This window comes from Macaca thibetana, chromosome 10, assembly GCF_024542745.1.
Source record: "Macaca thibetana thibetana isolate TM-01 chromosome 10, ASM2454274v1, whole genome shotgun sequence".
Lineage (NCBI taxonomy): Eukaryota > Metazoa > Chordata > Mammalia > Primates > Cercopithecidae > Macaca > Macaca thibetana.
This window is the reverse complement of record NC_065587.1, coordinates 42,285,722-42,308,272: the sequence shown is the minus strand read 5'-3', so window position 1 is coordinate 42,308,272 and position 22,551 is coordinate 42,285,722.

Sequence of the window (22,551 nt, the reverse complement as noted above, 5' to 3'; positions counted from 1 at the left end):
GTGGCTGAGTTCAGGAGCTGAGTCCCCAGGATCTGCCCTCCCCACCGGGCTGCCGCATGTTCCTGGGGCTGCCGAGGCTGGGACTCAGAGCTGCCTTTTTAAGAACCCTCCCATGGCTGCCCACTGCTCTCAGGAGGCAATGCACTCTCCTTCCGGTGGACACGAGGCCCAGTGTCATCTGACCCTGGCCACCTCTCTGCCGCCACCCCAGGCCACCATCCCACCTGCTAACCATGGTCTACTGCCTGGGATCAGGTCCCACCCAGGACCTTTGTCCTGGCTGTTCCTTCTGCCTGGACTCTATTCTCCAGCCCCTTCTGTTGATAGCTGTGTCCAGGTGGAAGGAACGGCCACTGCCTCTGACAGTGATGAGATTGCTGTGGGCGAGATGCTGGGCACTCTCACCAGGGGGTCCCATCACCAACCTCATCCTCCAGACAAGGAAACTGAGGCCCAGCAAGGTCACTGGAACTGCTCAAGGTCATGCCACAGGTCAGGGGCAGAGAGGAGACCCGCCTGCATCTCAAGCCTGTGGAACCATCCCCTCCTCCGGAGTGGCCTGGCATCTTGTCTGGGAAGGAAGCTCTGGGCTGGCCTCGGGCACAGGCTAGATGATATGAAATGTCAGCCCCTCTTGGGATCCACACTCCCCCAGTAGGGCAAAAGGCACACTCGTGCCTCTTCCTCTACTGGAGAACATTTCCCCATTTCCCAACTCAGCATCAACTTCTTTCCTAATTCTGGGCCATATTGCTTCACCTCCATTAGCCCCTACCACAGACAAGTGTTCTGTGGGATGGAGAGGCTTTAAAAGTTAACACAGGAGAGAGGTGGCCAGCACCACTGGGTTTCCCCTACTATCTGGAGCCCCTGTCCATCCTGGTACAAGACCGGCCCCCAGGACTCATCAACATCCTGGAGGTCAAAGTCTCCGCAGGTGGGACAACCCAGAGCAAATCTTGCCCCACGAACTCTAGTCCCTTTGTATGCTGTTCTGTCCGGGGCAGGCTGGTGACAGAAGACACGGTGACCCCCACGCAGCCCGTAGCCCTGCCTTCTCTCCCCAGAGCCGAGAGCACTGAGAGCCTCAATTGTTGAAGAAAGGGACCTGTCCCAGGGTCTTCACTTTCTAGGTCCTGCCAGCAGCCCTGATGTCTACTGATAGAAATAGAAATCATTCTACTGATATCTAATATTGCTGTCATCCATCAGCGCCCCTCAAATCAACTCCCCAAAAAACAGTCACCTCAGATTCTCCCCGTTGAAGTAAAAGTTTCTTTTCCCAGACTTCTAAAGTCCGAGAACAAACCTTAGCAACACAGGCACGTCTCCTGGGCAGAGGCGTGCGTCATGGAAAACTTGGAGGTTGGTGATTGGGCCGCCTCTGCTGCAGAGTCAAGTCCCCGAACGCTTGAAAAACAACATAATGTATTCCTGTCTGCAGCTCTGAGCAAAAGCTCATTTTGTGTCCTGTGTTTCCATTTCCTGAGGATTAATAAGTGTGGAGGGGAACTCGGGCTTCGTGCCGAATATTTATTTAGTCAATATACACATCAATTTAGCAAATTAGAGATCGCAAGCCATTTCTAAGCAATGCTGTAAAAATAATAGCTGTACTTTAAACTTGTAATGGATTTTGGTTTGGTGGGAGGTGGTGGCTACTACGTGCCTGGCACTTGATAAACACAAAGAAGTTTAGTTCTCCTTAAACTTCAGTGGATGTCTGAGTCATTGGAGATGTTTGTTTACAAAGCAGACAGATCCTGTTACCCAGGGCACAGGCTGAGGGGTCTGGGGTGGGGGCTCTGGAACACAGGGAAGAGTGGGCTTCCGGTGAACGACCCTGTGTCTACCCCCGGCTGTGGAGGGCAGGGTTTCTCGCCGCGGGGCTGCGGTCTTGAGGGTCTGCGTGCCTGTCCAGGGTGGGGGCTGCTCTGTGCACCGGAGAATGTTCAGCCTCACCCCCGTCTCTGTCCACTAGATGTCAGCAGCAGCAGCCCCCTCCCCAGTTGTGACAATCAGAAATGTCTCCAGACACTGGCACATGGCCCCGGGTGGGCAAAATCTCCCCCGGCTGAGATCTCCTGATGTAGCGCAGGGTTCACAGGTTCTCTGAGCCCCATTTCTTCATGGAGACACACATTCTCATGAGCAAGGGTTCTATCCCACAACCCGGTGAGAGCACAGCTGCTGCTCACATGGCAGAGCTGAGAAAACTTTGATTCAGAGAGGCACACCGACTTGCCCAGGGGTACACAGCACCCGCAGCTGACCTGGGGTACCCAAGGCCCTTCCAAGTCCTTGGAATGCTCAGTGGCCCCTTCTCATCCCTCGAGTCTCTGTCCCAATGTCACCTCCTCAGAAGGGCCCTGCCTGTCTCCCTGTGCTAGGGTAGGCTCTTGCCCCTGCTCTTCTGATGCTCTTTCTTACCCCTCTGCCGTGTCCCCCACAGGACTTGGCCTAGCAAGCATCGTGACTGTGTGCGTATTGACTTGTCCACTTCACTGTCCCCCACTGACCTGTGGGCCCCTCAAGGTGGGGGGTTCCTGAATGTGCTCCCTGCTGTTGCTCCAGGCCTTGGCGCAAAGCAGACGAATCACAGAGCAATCAAATGGCTCACTGGAAAGGTTCCCAAGGCAAGGCTGCTGGCTGCACCACACCATTCATTCTCCACATATTTTTTGCTAACAAGGCCCCTGATTTTTAGCTCCTGGTCATATGGAAGTATGACCAAGTGCTGGCCAGTAAGATGTAAGTAGAAGTCTTGTGTGAAGTCTTTTGGGAAGTGTCCTTACAGGAAGAAGCAAGCCCCTGCTTATCCTTTTCTCTTTCCTGATGACTGAAGGTGGGATGTGATGGCTGGAGCACAAGCAGCTGCCTTGGACAACGAGGTAGAAGCTCTGTGTTGAGGATGGAGGGTCAACACGGTAGAAGGGATCTGGTCTTTGGAGACTTCTAGAAGTTGCCTTACCATGCCGAGCTGGGCTTCTGTTACATGAGGGTGAAGTCATCTTCTGTTTCATTTAAGCCATGCTGCCCCTAGGTCTCTGCTCCATGCACCACACTGAACCCTATCCAGTCCTCTAGGCTCTGAGACTGCCCAGGATGGAAAAGGGAGCAGATGTTGGTTCTGCCCAGGCTGTTCTCAAATAAGTGGGTCCCATGAGGTTCTTTAATTATCATAGAAGGAGCTCGCATATGCACTGTTGAGGCTAATCTGCCCATCTCCCAAGGTCAGGGGATCATTTGTGCCCCCAGGCGACAGGTGCGGTGCTGAGGGTCACAGAGATGTGAGGGGAAGTAATGAGCTAGGATTCAACTCCAGTGGTACCAGATCCTGGACCTGTGTTCCTTAGATGACACTGCTGCCTCTGACCTTCAGTCATGCCCATCCATCCATCCATCCATCCATCCATTTCTTCATTCACTCAATGAGTGTTCACACTATGCTTGCTAAATGCTGGGGACAGGGTAGTAAACACTACAGCTTCTAGAATCCTGGAGTGAAACAGACTAGTAGGTGGAGATAGACTGTGAGCCACCAGACAGAGAAACAGACATGGAGATTACAAAGCACTGGGCAGGGAGTCAAAAGGGGAGATGGAATTGAAAGTGACTAGTAGGGTGGCTTCAGAGAGAAGAGATGGGAAAGTATGCTCTGATCAGGGGAAGTGAGGTTGAGAAGTGAAGAAGTGGGGACTGAGGGCTGTGAGAGCTGGTAACGGTGCTCCAGGGAGAGGGAACAGCCAGTGCAAAAGTTATAGGCTGCGGGTGGCCCAGGCAGGTCAGGGGATGGGGAGGCTGGAATGGGAGGGGCCAGTCTTGAATAATTTTTGGTGAGGGGATCAGACCATGTGGACCCTGGTCAGGGAATTATAAGAAGAGCTGGTACTACACAGGCTCTTACTCAGTGCTTTGCATGTCATAGCTGATAGTTTTGGTACCGACTTGTGTGCCCTTACCATTCATCCAGTGGTGACCAGCAGCAAACACCCATGACTTCCTGGGCTCGGAGACTTTCTCAGACCACTGCAGCTGCTCTTCCCATGCACCGGCAGGCTGTTCACACACTCCCTGGCTAGAAGCATCCTGCAACCAATGTCTGCCAAGATGGGTGGATAAATACCTCAGCTCCCTCACCTCCTGGCTGGAATAAACTTGATCTCAGGGTTATTGATTGTGCACTCTTCACTGGCTCCCAAACTTCCCAAGAAGAGTTGAGCCCACAGGGACAACCTACCAGCTAAGATGCCCTGTGTTGCTGCCTGCCTTCCCCTTCCCTGGTTCACTTTCTCCTCTCCTCTGCTAGGGCTTCCTGGGATCGCTCATGTTCTTGTCTCCCAGTCTGCTCCTGGGACAACCCAACCTGAAACACAGAATTTGCTCATTAGTCCTCATGGTGATGTCAGAGAGGAGGCACTATCATTGCTCCCATTGCAGAGAAGAAAATCAAACCGAGGCACAGAGACATTAAGTCATTTGCTCCAGGACACACAGGAAATGGCAGAGCTGGGACTTGAACTCCATGGAGGCTCTGAGTCTGTGTGTTGACCACCCCGTCTGCAGCATCGTTTATATTTGGTCCTGACTATGACTTGAGGTAGGCGGGGGTTCCATGCAGACCAGAGGTTCTTCAGCTGTGGTTCTTCCCTAGCGACAGCAGCAGCACCTGGGAATTTGTCTGAAAGAGTGATTTGGGTGGCTCACCCCCAGAGCTCGATTCTGTGGGTCTTGAGGTGGGCCCAGGAGGTTCTGGTGCACGCTCAAGTTTGAAAACCATTGGTGTAGGAGAGTGGTGTAGACATGACCTGCAGGAGAGGAATGGGAAGCAGCAGAGGGGTCTCCATCCCCGGGAGGAGAGGCTTCAGGGGAGAGAAGGGGTTCGGGGGGTGGAAAGGGGTCAGATTCAGGCCACATTGGGGGTTGAGCCAACAGACTTGGAGGTGGATGGGGTGTTGGGGGTGAGGGGAGGAAAAACCAAACATGACCCCTAGATGTTTGGCTTCTGTCAGCAAGTGGATCTCAGCAACATCCCCAGAGTGGGGAACACCAGGGGAAGCTGGCTGGGCAGGGCTGAGGGATCCATGTGAAAATGAGGGGGTGGCATGCATTGAAGGGGAGCTGCCCTTCTCCCCAACCCTGCATTTTCCAGAAGCAAGACTCTTTCTGGGAACCTGACTCCCTCTGAGAACAAGCCTGGCTGAGCAGCTTTGGGAGGAGTGGGTTGGGGCAGGAGCCGGGGCCACTGGGTGGTGGTGAGGGGGGAGGGGTGGTGCACACACTGCAAAGTCCAGTCCTGTGGCCTGTGAAGGGAGCAACAACTGTGGTACCTGAGGAACCTCTGTTCCTGGAAGGGATGGTCAGGCAGAGGCTAGCTCACCCCACACCCCAGCTGTGATGTCCTGACTCCAAAACATCTAAAGCTCAGGGGAAAAAAAAGATAGCCGCATTTCACCATTGCATTTCAAAGCTTTCAGACAATGGTTGCCACCCAAAGATGGAAGCCCCCAAGGCAGGTCACCCTGCTGTGCAAAAAGGGCTTTGGCTGGGACATCAGTGGGCTCCCTGTGAATGGTCACATTGGAGAACAGAGTTATCCTAACATCAGCAACTGATTTAAGAAGTAGGCGATTCTTTTAAAATAGCATTTTAAAATATTTTCATCATTTAATTGTATGCAGTATTCATATGCCCAGAAAAGCAATCTCCATTACAACACAAGGATGCATGGGCAAGGATTGGGTGGTGGGGGAAAGGGGAATGCTTAGGACTTGCAGAAATATGGAGTTCAGTGGAGAGCTGTAGAATGGAAAGGATCTGAAGAGACGGCATATCTGAAGGAGGACTGCCACGGAGAAAGGGATGGTGGTGGGAATGACCGTGTCTGGCCATCAGCTGGCAAGATGGCCCTCTGAGCTCAGTAGGAGATACCTGTGATGGGCCAGGTAAAGAAGCAGGTCTGACTGGAAAGGCAGGTGCGGATTCACTGAGCACAGGAGTATGATTTCTCAGGGCTGGCAGGTAGAGAAGGAAAACAGACACTTGTTTCTGGAAGGGGATAAAATCTTTGATTTTACTCAGTCTGATCCAACATATATTAATTGTGCACCTACCACGTGTAGGCACAGTTGTACGCATGAAGATACAATGGTGAACCAGACAGACATGGCCCTGTCCATAGAGCACACACTCTGAGGGTGACAGCTTAGAGAGCATCACGTGATGTTGTGTTGGTGTCGCCTGATGGGGTGAGGGACCTGCCAAGGTCACACAGGGCTGGATCAGAGTCCCAGGCCCTGACTGCCAGCCCAGTGCCTTTCAGCCTGTCCTTGAGAAGGGACTCCTGGGAGCACACTGTGGGTGCACCAGGTGGCCCCAGTGCCCTCGTGAGCAGCTTCAGCAGAGGGTAGTGAACTCTCTACCCTGTGGATTCTTCTGGAAAGAAAAGATATGTTTTCTTGCTGCTGGTGGAACTTTAGCCACAAGGAACCTACTTTTCTGCCATATTTCTCCATACTGAAAGGGGTCTCTCAATTTGGGGCTGAATCTCAGACAGACTGAGGGGAGGGTGCCCCCCAGGCTCCTCGGGCATCCTAAGCATGTATCCGGAATTCACAGGAGGCATGGAATAAATTTAGACCAAGGGTGGAGAAGGCAGCTGTCAGAATTTTCAGCCTCCTTTCTTGGCCTGGGCAATTCTGCTCAACCCAAACTTGCTTAGCCAAACCAAAGCCCTTTGGGGCATGGCTGTACCTCCTTAGAAGATGTCTGGGGTGGTATCTGCTGTTGTCCTGGCACATATTCAGGAAAGAGGTCTCATCTCCAGTTCAAGTAATTTATCCTGGAATTCCTTGCAACCATAAACACACTAACCCTGAGAGGGGATTGGATAAATGTGAATTTCTCCATCTTATCACACTCCCACAGATGTCTCAGCAATGAAGCAGCTGGGGCCAGGGAGCATCTAGACTCACTTCTTAATTGGTCTCTCACTTAATGCTAAGCCTTCAGTACTTTCTCACCTGGGTGTCCTTTCTTCATGCTATTCACATATACAAAGCCACCACAGAATCATACGATTTAGGACCAGAAGGGATCTCTAAAAAATAACCAATGTGTTTCGGGTGCTACGAGCCAGGGACTGTGTTAAATGCTCAACCAGGATGAGCTCATTTGGCTTCCATTGTGAAACTGCTGCCTTAGGGAGCTGCCCAGCCCAGCCTCTTAATACACGCCACCTCAGCGACACAGACAGGGAGAGAGCCTCCACCAGCCTGCAGGGCTCCCCTGATTTGTCCTGAACAGCCCTGGTCTTTTAAGGAGGCTTTTGAGGTTGATGTTGCCCAACATTAAGCAGAAGTGAGGAGGAAGCAAGATGGAAAAGGGGCACCCACTTGAGTGTGCTTGGACCCTCAAGCTGGCCCTGCAGACCCCACTGTGTCCTGGGAAGGCCTGGGGGGAGGTTCCGCCTCACTGTCTTCGGGGTGGTGATAGAGCCACCCATACTGCATCTCCAGCTCTTGTAAGCTCTGCCCGTGCTCTCATCCCTGCAGCCACGGGAGGTGGGGGCCACCTCTCATGCCCACAGCTGGCTCTTTGGGTCACGGTAAGAATTAAATGAGAAAACACATGTGGAGGGCTTAGCATGGGGCCCTGTGATGGGCAATCTGTGACAGGTGCAAGCTTCTCCTGACTCCCACTTTACAGATGGGGAAACTGAAGCCAGAGAGGATAAGTGACCAAGCTGGGTTTATGACTGATCCTCTGGAGCCCTGATTCCATGCTCCTTGTGGACTTGAATGCTGGATGCCGCCCAGACCCCGAACACGTGTCCGGGGAATCAGGGCACCAGTAAGGAGGATGAAAATGAGGCTGTGCACGTGGAGACAGTAGTGTTTTCCCAGCATGCCCTATTAGGGAGGGGCTGTCAGTGCTCTCATTGTATAGATGGGGAGACCAGACCTTTTTGCCTGAGGCCACACAGGGAGGCAGGATTTGAATTCAGGTCTCTCAAACAGCAGAGGATGAGGGCTTAACACTACCATCCCTACTGGTTCCTTCTCACAGGCAGAAAGGCAGGATCCCCCTGAGGCAGGCTCCCAAAGGCTGCACCGTTTCTGCTGACACCCCCAGGACACACCTGGAGGTGGCCACAGTTTCAAGGCTGTTGGTGGCCGGAGGGTGTCATGGGGAGCGTAAGGACCCCGCAGCTTCACTGCCTGGGCTGGCGTCCTGCACAGCCACTTGCCACCTGTGTGATCCCAGCCTGTGTCTGCTGCTCTGAACCCGGCTCAGAGTTGGATAACTAGAGAAGAGCACATGGCACAGCTGGGATTGAACCCAGTCAGTGTGGCTCTCAGTCCATCCCAACTTCTTGCTACCCACTGCCTCCAGGTCAAGCATGTAAGGCTCTTAGCACCGCTGGGCACACAGCAGGTTCCTCACAAGCCCCACTCCTGCTGTGTGCCACGAACACCCCTGCTGCCCACCCTCTGCTCTGGGCTGTGTTCTGACCAGGGCCTGGCTCCCCAGGAGAGAGGAGGTATCCAGGGCAGAGGTACCAAGTCTGGGGGGTGGCCCTCTGTGAGCCTCTGGCCTGCTGGGCTCCTGGCTTGCAAATAGCCCCCTCCCCCGGAAATGCCTCCAGATTTAAACACACCCATGTGCTGAGAAAAATACCAGGCCCCCTGCCCCCAGTGAGCACCAACCAGCACCAGGGATTTTGCTGTCCCGGCAGTGGGGGTGTCCCCCGTGTGTTCCCTTCAACATCCACCTCCCTCCCAGGTGGCTTTGCAAGGCCTTGTTTTTCTTGACCAAAGTCCTGAGCAGAGGGGACGAGCTCAGATGGGGTGGGGCTGCTCCCAACTAACCCATAGCCAGAGTCTGAGAGCTGGAAGTTCCCAGCAAGAAATCCAGCCCGAGCCAACTCCGTTAATCATTCTCCGTGGATTCGGGACTCGGCCTGGATAGAGTTTTCAGGCCACAGGACGGCCCGGGCCCAGCATGAGGACGGGCACAAACATTCCAATGGGGGTGCTCTGGTGACCTGCCCAGGGAAGAGGCAGGGGCAGGGGTGGGGAGAGCGAACGCCCACCCTGTGGCTGGACAGAGCCAAGGGAGGCCCTGCTGTGATGCTGGAGGAGTGCTCCCCTGGGCTTGCTCACACCTCCTTCACCATGCTCCTTCCAGAGTCAGAGGGGTGGGACAGGATAAGATGAGAAATGGACTGGGAAACTGACCCCGGACAGCTGCAGAGACGCCCTCCTGCAGCCCACAGAGCAGGCTTCTGTGTATTCCTAAACACCCATGCGTACTTTGCGGAGTGGACTATGCCAGATTCAGACACGAGAAAGAAAAGAGAAGCATGGTAACAGGTGCATGAGATCAGCAAGGAGAGGCTCAGGCCTACTGGGCACATACTGTATGCCAGGCACCATGCCCAGCGCCCAGGAGCCACCTGTCTAATGCTCCCGCCATGCGAGCAGTAAGGACTGTCACTGTATCTACTTCTCAGGGGGAACACTGAGGCTCCATCGGGTTAGACCTTTGCCCAGGCCCCATGGTAAGAAATGGCAGAGCAGGCTGGACCTACATCCGAGCCAGGTGTGGAGCGGGCCTGGGTGGAGAGGGGCGAGGTCCACATGTCCCCTCAGAGACCCCGGTCCAACAGCCAGTTCCCCATGATGTGGTGTAGGGGTGGCTGTAAACTCTTAGATCCTGGGATCACAGACCCCAAGGCCAGGATCCAGACCTACCGCCACTAGCTGGAGTGGAGGGGACGTCACTGGCAGGGACTTGGGGCAGTGGGTGCAGTGTGGCCCCATGAGGGCCCAGCAGGGACCAAGCCGGGTGGGCAGCTGCACCCACTGACTCCTCTGCTTCTCCCTCTGTTTTGTTCTCTCCTCTCTCACAGGGACACCCACAGCCTCTGTCCAGCCAACTGAGCAGCTATTCATGGGGCCGGGGCGGTTCTCCTAGGAGAGCAGCCTACACTACAGGCCCATGAGCAAAGGTTGCCCAGAACAGGGCATCTGAAAGGGGCCTGGGGGCCTGAGGGCACGAGTGTGTGAAGAAGCGGGAAGGGAGCTCCATGAGAGGGAATAGCATTATGGCGGGGCTCAGAGACAAGGGCTAGGCCAGGTGCGCCTGGAACTGGCTGCACGGGCGCGTACGGTGTGCTGAGTTCTGGCTGGGGAGCAGGAGGAGGAGGAGGAGGAGGAGGAGGAGGAGGAGGAGGAGGAGCAGAGGGCTGGGTCTGGCGAACTGAAGGCTGAGTTCAGGAGTTCAGTGTTCTGATCCTGGGGGCGATAGGGAGCCACTGAAGGTTAGGGCCAGGGAGTAACAGGACTGGAGTTGTAGCTCCCAGGATCCCCTGAATGCTGAGAGAATGGACGGAGGGGCCAGAGGGACATGGGAGGCCAGTGGAGAGATTCCTTCCATAGCCAAGAGAGATGTGGTGGCTTGGCTGGAGGTGGTTTTGGAACTGGGGAGAATGGGTGAGTGGAGGATTCTACAAGTGGGTTTTGATGGGACCCTCCCCAAGGAGGCTTCACCAGAAGCAGAGAAGATCTTCCTGAATCCCAAGGGAAGATGTGGGGACCCTACCCTGCTGCTGGGGTGCCAGGAGGGGCCCTGTTGCGTTTCTCATTGCTCTGAGGGCTCCTGCCTCCTCTTTGGGGAGACAGGTTCTTCCCGTTTCACCAAGGAGCAGCTGGAAGCCCTCAGAGCAATGAGAAGGGCAAGGAGGACACGGGAGCTGTGCTGGGCCTTGCCATCCCCTACCAGGGGAGGACAAGCAAGCTGGCGGGGAAGGAGTGGGCCAGCTGGGAGGCCCCTCTGGATGTGCGGGCTGGGATTGAGGTTCGGGGTTTGGGTGGAGGCAGAAAGGCGGTTCTGTCTGGACGTTGACAGTCAGCAGAGGAGGTGGGGGGGAGCTTGTCACTTCCAGACCCATCCTGCAGCCCCTCATCTCAGGAAGAAAGTCTCTGGATGGTCTATGACACCTCCAGCCCTGGCCTTAGATATCCCCTGTCCGAAACTGGAATCAGCCAGAAAATCAATGCTTAATCTGGTGACTTCAAGAGGAACATCGTCCACCACCTCGGAACCTGGACCCAGACCTGCGTTTTCGTAAATACCCCGGCTTGGAGTGGAGTCCTTGTTCAAAGTCCCCCACTGGTTAGTGGGATTCAAACCCCAGCTGAGGTCCAGAGATCGTGCACTTGGTTCTGCGTGGGGGTGCGTGGCAGCCAAGGAAGTGGGTTCAGAGGCCATGGGGCTTACCAGGCACCTTGATCTTTCTGGGCCCAACTGTGGCCCCCAGGGAATCTGAGATGCATCCTGGCTGCCATGGCCCCGGTCCAGGAATCACAGTGGGCTGGGGTGATGGGACCAGCCTGCCTGGGCACAGGGGCCAGAGAAAGGAAGGGAAAAGATGGCATCCAGGGGCCTCCAGCTAAGGGCACAAAGGGAAGAGGACACCGGGCCTTGGGGAGCTCATGGTGCTGTGGGAGGACAAGCGGAATGAGGGATCCCCATGACAAAAGCAGACACCCAGGCTCGGAGGGTCGCTCGCAGGCCGGTGGCAGAGCAGGGACGCGAAGCAGGGGGAGCCTGCTGCAGCCGCCACCTCTCTGGGTGGGAGTGTGCTTCACTCGGGGCTTGCTCTCTGTGTGAGGCTGACTTTTTCTTGTCCAACAAACACTTACTTGCTGTGTGTCAGGCCTGTCCAAGCGCGACGAGTGTCCACTCCCTAAAACTCCCACAATAACCCTGAGGTCAGTGCTGATGGGAAACCAGGCACAGGGTGGGTGGGCACTTGCCCGGAGCCAGGCAGCCTGGGAGAGGGCTAAGCTACCCAGACAGCTCCAGGGCAGAGCACATGCCCCGGAACAAGGAGGACCAGGAGGCCTCGATTTACCCTTCAGCCCGGGTCCCACAAAGGGCTAAGGTCAGGAACTGCCCCTTCTCTGTCCTTAATCTCACGCTAGGACCTGGGCCAAGTAAGAGGTGAGTCCTCAAGGCTGCCAGCCACAGCCTGTTTCGGAGCCTCCTGGGGAGGGGCTGCTGAACCCCTGGTCACACCCGACTTCCCCGCACAGTGCCTGGGGCCGGGGCCTTGGAGCTGTGATTTGCATCCAGTCCCTTGGCGGATGTCAGCTGCCACTCACACTGGGGTGTGAGTACAGGCCTGGCCCCCGAAATGGTGCTGCTCATTTGAGAAGACACAAGCGTCTCAAGCAGAACACAACGGGCCCATAAGATGTGGGATAGAGTTTACAGGACACAGAGAGAAACTCCGCCTCAGAGAAAGGCCGGGGAGGGCTACAGGGTGGAGGAGGAGGGCAAAGGGCCAAGTGAAGAGGCAGGACGTCCAGGCGGAAGGCACTGCCCAAACAGAGGCCCGGAAGCTGGAGAGGGGTGTTTCTGGCTGCAGTAATTAGACCCCGGGAGCGAATGAGGAAGAAGATGTAAGAGAAGGAAGGTGGGTGGGTCGGGCCGGACCCCGAAAGGCCCCGAGGGACAGGTTAATTGGCCAGGTTTCCAGACCCACTGGGCATCAGGGTCACCTGCGGGAGTTCATTCCCTCACTCATTCAAGAGGTGCATACTGAGTGCTACTGTGGGCCAGACATAGTTCTTAGCCCTGGGGGGCCCGGGGGGAGCTGATGGATGAGACCTCTACCCTGGTGGAGACAGAAGCGTCATCAGAGAACAGAGACTGTAATTAAAGAAACAGCATATAAAATAACGGCAGATCCCTCCGGGTGCTCAGAGGCAAATAGACCAGGACACAGTAGAGAGCGCCTGAGCTGGGAGAGGGGCCATTTGAAACGAGTCCCCGAGATGAGCCAGAGGAGAAATCTGGAAGTGGGTGGGAAGCCCCCAGAACAGATGGACGCTGGCAGCCCCTGTAGGGACTAGACACAAAGCCGCTGAAGGATGCATCGAGGCCATCACCTCTGGGCAGATGGTCATGCGCAAGGCATCACCTGTGCTCTGCAGATGAATGGCTTGACTTGGGATTTGAGGGTCTGCAGAGATGGGATGGATGTAGGGGGTCTCAGAATCAGAAACTCTGACCCTGGGTGAGACCTCGGGGACCAGCCCCTGGCCCAGGGGTCCTCAACCAAATTGAGGCAGAGGGCTGCATCCATGCCCCCGCGCCCTCCTGCCCTGGAATTCAACCGCGGGCTTTGTTTGCAAAAGCAGATCAGGGGCGCCACCTGGTGGCTAGAGCTGAGACCGTGGCCGCTTCAGCCCAGGCCGGGGTCCAGGGTGGCCAGGGCTCAGGAGGCCGGTCCCCTTAGGTCACTTCTGATTTTGTAGATGTTTGTGGTTACACAATTAATATGTGTACCTTGCAGATACAGTAGAAAACCCAGATAAAGCTGAAAGAAAGCAACCACCTGGAATTTCGCACCCAGAACAAACCCTTCTTCACGTGTGCACGGATTTCTTTCTAGGCTTTTCTTTATCCATCCAGGCATTTTCATACAAAAAGTGAATCATACCCCACGGAGAGTCTGTAACCTGCCAAGCTGTTTCCCACTCACCGCTAGATCGTGGCTCTCTTTCGTGCCAATAAATCTGCTTTTACAACATCATTCCTGTAGCTGTGCACGCCCTTTGGGTGTGGCCAGAAAGTGATTGAGGCTGACTGAGCCCCTGTAGGTTGGATTTCTTTGGAGCAAGGTGAGTTTTCTGGAGTTTTTTCACTTTGTTTTTGACTCCCTTGGGGAAGATAGGAACTTTAAAGCCCTCATTTCTCTGGTGCAAAATGGGTTTTGACAAATCCACATTTAGGGGTAAACTTCATGGTGTCAGGGTCCAACCCCTGCCGCCTCCCTGTGTCTGAAGCTGGGAGCATTGGGGCACTTGCCACTCACGCTGTGAACTGCCCTGGCCCCTCTGGTAGCCTGAGGGTTTACACCGCCTGAAGTGGACGCACAGGCAGATCATACGCCTCACAGGGCTGGTCTGTGTTCAACAGGTGGTCTTCGTAAAGCACTCCACGCGCGCTCAGCCTGTGGTCAGCCCTTGGTAACTGTCAGCTTTGTTACCATTCAACGGACCACAGGGTGTGGGACAAGAGCACTGCGGCCCGCCAGGCCTGTGTTCTCGTCACTGGCTGTGGGATGGGGGCCTGTTCTCGTCACCTGCTGAAGGGCTGGAATGCCTCCTTGGGGGTCATGGTGGGGCCTGACTTAGTGGGTACTGAGTTAGATCACCCTTTGCTATTCATGAGGCTGTGGCTGTGCCAGGAACCGCAGGCGCTGTGACCACATGTGGAAACGGAGGCACAGGAGGACTAGGTACTTGCCCAAGATCACACAACTAGAAACTGGTTGGGCAAAACCTTGGGTCTGGGGTGGACCAAGTTTGTGTCTTTGGCCCTACGCTGTTGTGTAGACCTGGGAGGCATCCACCCGCATGGTGAGCCAGAGGGGCCTGTGGGCCAACTGTGAGCTCAAATGGGCTCTCTCTTCAGGTCCTGCAAATAAGGCGCCGCCCCACCTCCCTACGTCCCAGACAGGAGGGTTGATGATGTGGGTTTTCTTCCACACTTGGAGGTTGTCTGTACTCATTTTGTGCTCTGGGTTTAATCCTAGAGGGCCATTCACTGGCTGTGTGACCTTGGGCAAGTAGCTTAACCTCTCTGTGCCTCCACTTTTCTCCATGTGAAACGGGGTAAAGATTCCTTTCTTCGTGGAGTTGGTGGGGGGATGAAGTGAGTGAGTGTCTGTGGGAGTCCAGAGAGCATCAGCTCCTGCAGGGGTCCGGACTTCGATGCCACAGGAGGGCTCGCAGGCAGGGTCCTTGGGAGTCATGCAGGAGCTGGACTGGGGACTTGAGCGGGTACCCAGGTTGCAGGGGTGCTCCCCACGATAGAAGAAAATCAGCCTCTGAAGGGTGCTGGGTTTGTGCTCCTTCCCCCAAATTTGGGGCACTGGCATCAGCTGGAACGGAGGCCCCCCCGCGGGGGAGGGCAGAGCAGGAACTTCACTTGGGGTCTGTGGACGGGCTGCAGACCTTGTGCACCACCCCGGAACCGTCGGGGAAACGCGTGTGTCTGGCTGCTTTGTGGGGAAGGAACAGGAGGGGTCACACCGGATCCCCTACCCCGCCTGACTCCACCTCAGGCCTTGGAAGTTTCCGAGCCCAGCCTGGTGAGTGGCGGCCGGCGGCGTGCGGCCAGCAGGGGGCGCTCGGGCCAAGGCTGTGAAAGTGCCGAGCGCCTGCGAGGCCGGCTCCGCGCTCCTCCCCTCCAGGCCGCCCCTGCGCCGAGACCTGCGGAGGGCGCGGGCCGGGGCTGGCTCGGCCTTAAGTCTCCGGGAGCCCGAATGGGGCCGCTGGGGCCACAGCTGGGGCAGCAGCCCACCAGTGCCCAGCTAGAAGCCGCCCCAGACATCTCAGCCCGGGGCGGGTGTCACAGAGTGAGTTTTGACAATTTTCCGGCCTAACCCCACCTGTACAGACGGCTGTCAATCAATCCCTGGGAGGGCCTAGGCTTCAGCTCCCAGGTCTGGGAACCACTGGGCAAGGACTCCCTTCATCCTCAGCATGAGCTCCGACCAGGCAGGGTCTGTCCCTATTTCTGCCCATTTTACAGAGTAGGAAACTGAGGCTCGGAGGTGGCGGGACTTGGCTGAGATTACAGTCAGATTACACACACAAGGGGCTGCGATGCCAAGCCCCATTATTTTTTTTTCCCATTTATTCTTTTATATTCGTGATATTAGCAGCAGCAGCAGCAGCGGCGCCTGTGACGGTACCTTCTCAGTCTGGGCCCTGCTGGCACTCTGAGCTGGATGTCTGTGTGAGGGGCATGGGGTGCGCTGCTCATTGAAGGGCATGGGGTACCCTGCACGTTGAAGCACGCTCAGCAGTGCGGGCTGCGTGAGGCTTCCGAGGACGATGCCCGTGTTCTAATCCCAGAACCTGGAACATGTTACCTTACATGGAGAAACAGACTTTGCAGGGGTGATTAAGTTAAAGATCGTGAGGTGGGGGTTCATTCTGCATTATCAGGGTGGCCTTGATGTCATCACAGGGGTCCATCTAAGAGGAAGGAGGAGGTGAGAGGGAAAGGCGGAGGTTCAGAGCCGGTAAGCCGGTGCTGGGGGCGGAGAGGAGTCACAAAAATAGGGCGGGTCCAAGATTTACCACCAGGATCTCCCAGCCACGCAGTTCACCCCCCACGCCCCCGACCTGCAGGCACAGCTGGGAGGGCCAGGCCTGTCCCGAGCTCTGTAGCCAGGGGCGCCACACCCCCTCCCTCCCTGCCACCACCCCCGGACCCCCAACTGACACTCCCGCCTTCAGGGCTTTGCTGGCATTGGCCCTGCTGGGCTGCTTCTCCAGCAGCTGGTGGCACTCAGCTGATTGTGGCAAAGGTCACTGTGCCCCGGGGTGGGCATGGGGGGGCAGGTGAACGAGACATAGTGGGGGAGCTGACCAGCCAGGGGCTGGGTGGTGACAGCCAGGCCGCAGTGATATGTCCTAGGCAGCTTTTTCAGTAACATGTTTAAGAGCACTGGCTTGCAAGCCTGCCTAATGGCTAGGTTTGAATCCTATCTCTGTCCTGGGGCAGTAGTTCAACCTCCCTGACTGGGCTGCCTGTGAATCATGCAGGGGTGGCGGCATCGTGCTGCGTATCCACAGCTGTCCAAGGAACCCGTTTCACAGGAGCTCTTGCAGAAGGAGGGATTTCGTGGAATGCAAAATCCTGGTCCTGCTGGCCCCTCCCCAGCTGAGGCGGTGTGGCTGCCTGTGGGTGGGTGCCAGTCTGCTTTCATCCACAGGAGCTAGCACCCTGGCGGATGGGAGTGTTAACTCCTCCGTGATGGGCTGACCACCAGGACTGGGAAAATCTGGTTTTCAATCTGAAATTTTGAACGTGGGTCTCACTTGTCAGCCATGTGGCTTTGGGCAAGCCTCCCTTGGTCCCAGTCTCATCATGTACTTAAGAGTAGGATTAAAGAATGCTTAGAAAATGCCCTCATCACAGAAGGTCCCCACCATTCTAAGCACCCCTAAATTCAGGGGTGAGCCTGGATTGGCTACAGCTAATGACTCTCATCCCCATGCCCAATTGGAGGTGGTAAATACTGGGGCGGTTTAGAAATTGCTTTTGCCCCCTGTGGGAATGTGAGGTCTGGAACCACTGCAGCCACTTTGTTGCCAGCAGGGAGGAACTCTTAGTGGCTGTAAAGTCTCGGTGTGGAGCCTGAAAAAGCTGAGTCTGTGGGAAGCCATGCAGAGAGACGGCGGGACGGTGGGTCCTGAATCACATTGTTTGAGCTTCTGGATGAGGCCTTACCTGAACTCTGATAGTTTGCAAGAGTCAATAAACACACTAAAAAAAAAAACACTCTTCTTGGTTTTGAGTCAAAAGTACCAATAGATCTGCAATATCCCACCTACAATATTTAACAGATGCCTAAACATACAGTCATCCCCTGGTATCCCCAGGGGATTGGCTCCAGGACTCCCTGTGGATACAAAATCCATGGATGCTCAAGTCCCTGATATGAGATGATATAGTATTTGCATGTAACCTATGCACATCCTCCTGTATACTTTAAATCATCTCTAGATTACTTATAATACCTAAAACAATGTACATGCTATGTAAGTGGTTGTTATACTGTATCATTTAGGGAATAATGACCAAAAAAGTCTACATGTGTTTAGTACAGATGCAGTCATCTTGTTTTTCAGATATTTTCAATCCTCAGAACCCACACATACGTAACTGACTGTATTTTTAAAAATCTTATCGGTTTCATTTTTCCCACTTGAAACTTTATTCCCACATTCACTCAGCCTTCCATTCCAGGCCACACCCAGTGGCTTCGTAGGTTTTCTGTGCAGTGTGAGGCTTCAGATTCTCACAACTCCTCAGGCAGGGTTGTTGGGTTTTTTGTTTTGTTTTGTTTGTTTGATTTTCTGTGTGGTCTTTCCTGGCATGTCTCCTTTTTTTCAGAGGGACCATCCACCAGTCTCTTCCTGAGAAAGGGGGCGTGGAAGGTAAGTGTATTAGTCCATTCTCATGCTGCCAATAAAGACATACCTGAGACTCAGTAATCATAAAGGAGAGAGGTTTAATTGACTCACAGTTCAGCACGGCTGGGGAGACCTCAGGAAACTTAAAATCATGGTGGAAGGGGAAGCAAACATGTCCGCCTTCACATGGCGGCAGCAAGGAGAAGTGCCAAGCAGAAGGGGGAAAAGCCCCTTATAAAACTATCAGATCTTGTGAGAACTCACTTAATATCATGAGAACAGCAGCATGGGGGTAACCACCCCCACGATTCAATTACCTCCCATCAGGTCCCTCCCACGACACATAGGGATTATGGGAACTACAATTCAAAATGAGAATTGGGTGGGGACACAGCCAAACCATATCAGAAAGTTTTCGAGCCATTTTATTGGATAATATTCTTGTCAATCCGTTCTCCCAGTGAGCACTTTGCAGGGGGATAGCAAAGCCAGGGTGGAGGCATCTCCCTGAGGATTCCGAAGGCATTTTCCTCCACCCACCATGTTGCCACTGAGCCATCTTATGCCATTTAAGTTCCAATAGTTTTTCCTGGTGTGTGACCATTTTTATTTTGTCTCCAAAGGCTTTTAGAATCTTCTCTTTATTTCTAGTTTTCTAAAATTTCATCATAATGGATGCCTTGATTGGGGCTTTTGTATTCATTGTGCCAACTATTAGGAGGGCCTTTCCATCTAGAAATTCATGGTCTTTCATTTTGGGACTTTTGTATTTTTAAGATAATATATACCTCCCACTTTCCTCATACTTTCTACTTATGAGATGTAGGACTGACTTCATTTATCGAGTAATTTCTTTTTTCCCCTGTTGTTTTCCATCTTACAAACAAATCTTTACATCTGGGAAGCTTTTTTTCAACTTTATTTTTCCAACCACCATACTATTCCTTTTTAACATTTTTTCAGCTTTCATGCTTCCAATGTCAAGGAGCATGTTCTGGTTCTCCTAAACGTCCTTTATTCAACAAATCATTCTTGCTTTCTGGTTGTGATAACCTCGCCTCCCTTGGAGGGTGTTAGTGACTGAGCTTTGATGTTTTCTTCTGTTCACTGCATTTTCTCTTCTTCCTCCTAATTTCTCTTGTATGTTTGCTTGCTTTTGTCTGATCTTCATATTAAAAGCTTTCTTCAGATGTCTTGCGAAAACACCTTTTTACATAAAGAAGTTCATTTGAGTAGGGTTTTCTGTAACTAACAGGCTACTAGTGACCCCTCAGTCCACCCCACCTTGCACACTCCCAAAGTGAAAGCCACCACGACCATTAATTGCATCTTGCCCCCACATTTTGTGAGGGAGGCAGAGAAGAAATTCTTGGTGTTGCACAAAGTAGGGACAGAGGTACAGGGAGGGTCAAATGATGGGCCCCTGGCACAAGGAGGGCTGGGCAGCACCTAGACCAGAACCCATCCTCTGGGCTGCACCTGTCCCTGGCATCTGCCATCTCTGTGTAAGGCCACTGTCCATCCCATGCATCCAACCTGTAGCCAAGGAGGATGGTGGGAGCCTGACACCCACTCCCTGTAGGAACCTTGGAAGAGCCTTTAATCTGTGAAGTTCCTCAACATCACAATTGTCCTTCAAATGAAGGGATGTTTTGTCTTTCTTTCTCTAAAGAAAGGCTTTCTGTGTTTCAAGAATTCTGAAAAGTAACACCCATACATACACCATTCCCTGAAGTAGACACTTGGTTTTTGTGGGTGCAGCACTGCTCCCCTTTTCTGATCCCAGAACCACTCTTTCTTGGGGAACACATCCCACATAGAGGACCTCAGCCTCCCCTACTATGAGAGAGCACATTGGACCCCACAGTAGTCAATCAGGGAACTGCATTCTCCCTGACTGGTTCAAGGATCAGCATATGACCCATGCACAGCCAATCTGAATCCTCCCTGCAACATACTCCCAGCAGCATTTGGTTTGAGGATGGCTTTTTCTCCCAGGGTTTCCACATTGGCAGACGGTGAGCCTTCGGTGGCTGGGGCCCTGTGGAGAGAGCCTCATCAGAGGGATGGAGAGAAAGAAACCTGAAAGGAAGGCTTAAGCCTCTGGATCCAAGCATTCCTGAACATGAGTGTCCCTTGATTCCCCAGTTGCATGAGCAAATATATTCACCATTGTGTCTGAGCCTGGGGAGCTAGGCTTCTGCCATTCAAAGCCAAAATGCCCTTGAGTCCCTCTGTAGACTCTTCTTTCTGCTCTAAGCATCCGCTTTTGGTTGCCTGGTAAAATCCCACAAGTGAGGAGTCCTGTCTGAGGTCACCCAGAGAGGAGGAGAGCAGCTGGAATGAGAACATAGAATTGTATCTGTGAGCAGGTTGGTGGTTTCAGAAAATCATTTCCAACTCCTGGAGCAAATTCCTCCTCCCCGCATCCAGCTCTTGGGGCTGCAAGCTCCATTTGCACACACCATCGCAGAAGGGAGGGGCAGATGGGTGGGCTAGCCAAAGCACGGGCTGAGAGGCGGATGGACTTAATCATTCTCTGCTTTTAACGGTATCTAGTTAATTTCCTTCACAAGGAGACCAACATTGACCTTCACCTCTGGCCCCCATTAACTGCTAGCAATGCTTTGTCAGCGTATTTATGACAAATTAATTACACAGGGAAAGTCTTGCTGGGAAAATGAGTATTCTGGTTCAGACTGGGGGTGGAAGCTGCATATTTTGATTCCTCATTGACAGGGGGCCTGGTTATCCACAGAGTTTGGCCAAACTTTGAGGCAAGCAACTGATTTGCAGCTCCATGCAGAAGGAAGACACGCCCAGAAAGAGAGCCAAATGCCATTCTCATCCCCTCCTGCCTAGTGACTCATGTTTGCAAACTGGATACTCCATGAGAAAATACTCTGGGGATCCCAGATCAGCATGGTGGTTGAGATAACTTTGCCTACAGTGTGGCTGAGCAGCTCCAGTCCATGGGACAAGAGCCCCTATCCCCCATAGTCAATACAATGGCCGTACAGTCCCAGTCCTCCCTGTGGGTTGACTTGTGCAGCAGTGTCTGGTCCAAACTCCCAAGCAGCCATGGTCTGGTCCCTACCTGCCTCCCCAGCCAGTCTCCCTCCACTCTTCTTTGTGCTGGGCTCTCTGGCAATACCCAAACCACAGTGGTTCTCTGAATAACTCAGCTGGTTCTGATCTTCATGACTTTACCCCAGCTGTGCCCCTGCCTAGAGCACCATTTCCACCCTACACAGCCTCCTCCCGCTGCCTGGTCTTGAAAAATGGGCTCTCGAGAGTTTATTCCTCCTCCAGGAAGCCTCCTGAACCCCTCTAGGCTGTGTCTGCGCCCCTGTCCCACACTCCCATGATTCCCTGTGATTGTTCCTGCTCTGAACTCCCTGCCTGTGTGTGTCCCCCTCCTGGCTCGCTGTGAGCCACTATCAATGACAGGGTTTTATCTCCCACTCTCAGTAGCCCAAGAGCCCAGCACAGGGGTTAGCCTGCAGGATGTGGTCAGTGAAGGGCCTTGTCCAGCACACATTGGACCCTGGAGATATAAGAGTCAAAAGCCAGGGCCCCTGAGCCCAGTAAATTCCTCATTCGAAGCTGAGGAATGCAGCGGACTTCTGAGGTTCTAGCCTGTCCAGCATGCTTTTCCTGGTAACTTTAGAAAACAGCTGATCCATCACCCTTAGGCCATGTGACTGGGGGTGGTTGCTCCCCATCCTGGTTCCAGAGATAAGCTATGTGATACCAGTTGGCCAATCACTGCCTTCCATTCCTCTGGCCAATGAGTAGTGGGGAATGGGCATACAATTAAAGCCATCTGTTGTGGCTTTTGCTGTCAGGAGAGTCATCCCTCTCCACTGGGTAGCTAAGCTAGTGGTGTGGGGGCCTGGAGCTGCCAAGGGCTGTCTTTGAAAACAGAGGAAAGCAGCAGGGAGGTGGAGCGAGGCTGAGTTCTAAGACATCACCTGAGCTCCTGGATCTAGACATTCCTGAAGCAGGCTCTATGCCTGGACTTGTCCGTTAGAAGAGTCAGTGTATCCCCTTTTGTGCTGAAGCAGGCCTCAGCTTTCTGTCATCTACAACCAAATGAGTCTTGATGGACATAGAGCTAGACTAATGACAAGGAAATGTTGGGACAGTGAAGTGTGGGTTTGATGTAGGGAGCAGAGGAGGCTTCAGGAGCAGACAGGAGGCATCCAGCTAGGCTGGGAGCTCTGAAATCTCCCAGTAAGGTCATGCCTCAGGTTGAGTAGCAGTGAGCTAAGGGGAGTGGGTAGGGGAGGTGAGGGAGCAGCTGCCCTTCAGAAATGGAAATCCCAGTGGAACCGGCTTCAGCACAAAGGGGACCTTTCAGTTCGTCTAATGGGTAAGTGCTAGGATAGGTTCCGCTTCAGGAATGACTGGATCTAGGAGCTTAAACAATGTCTTACAAATCCCCTTTAACGGATGAACTGTAAGTTCTACCTGTCAGTCTAGGTTCTGACCAATATGTCAAGGCATCTGCCTTAAAGATCCTCCCAGTTAAGTTGGGCAA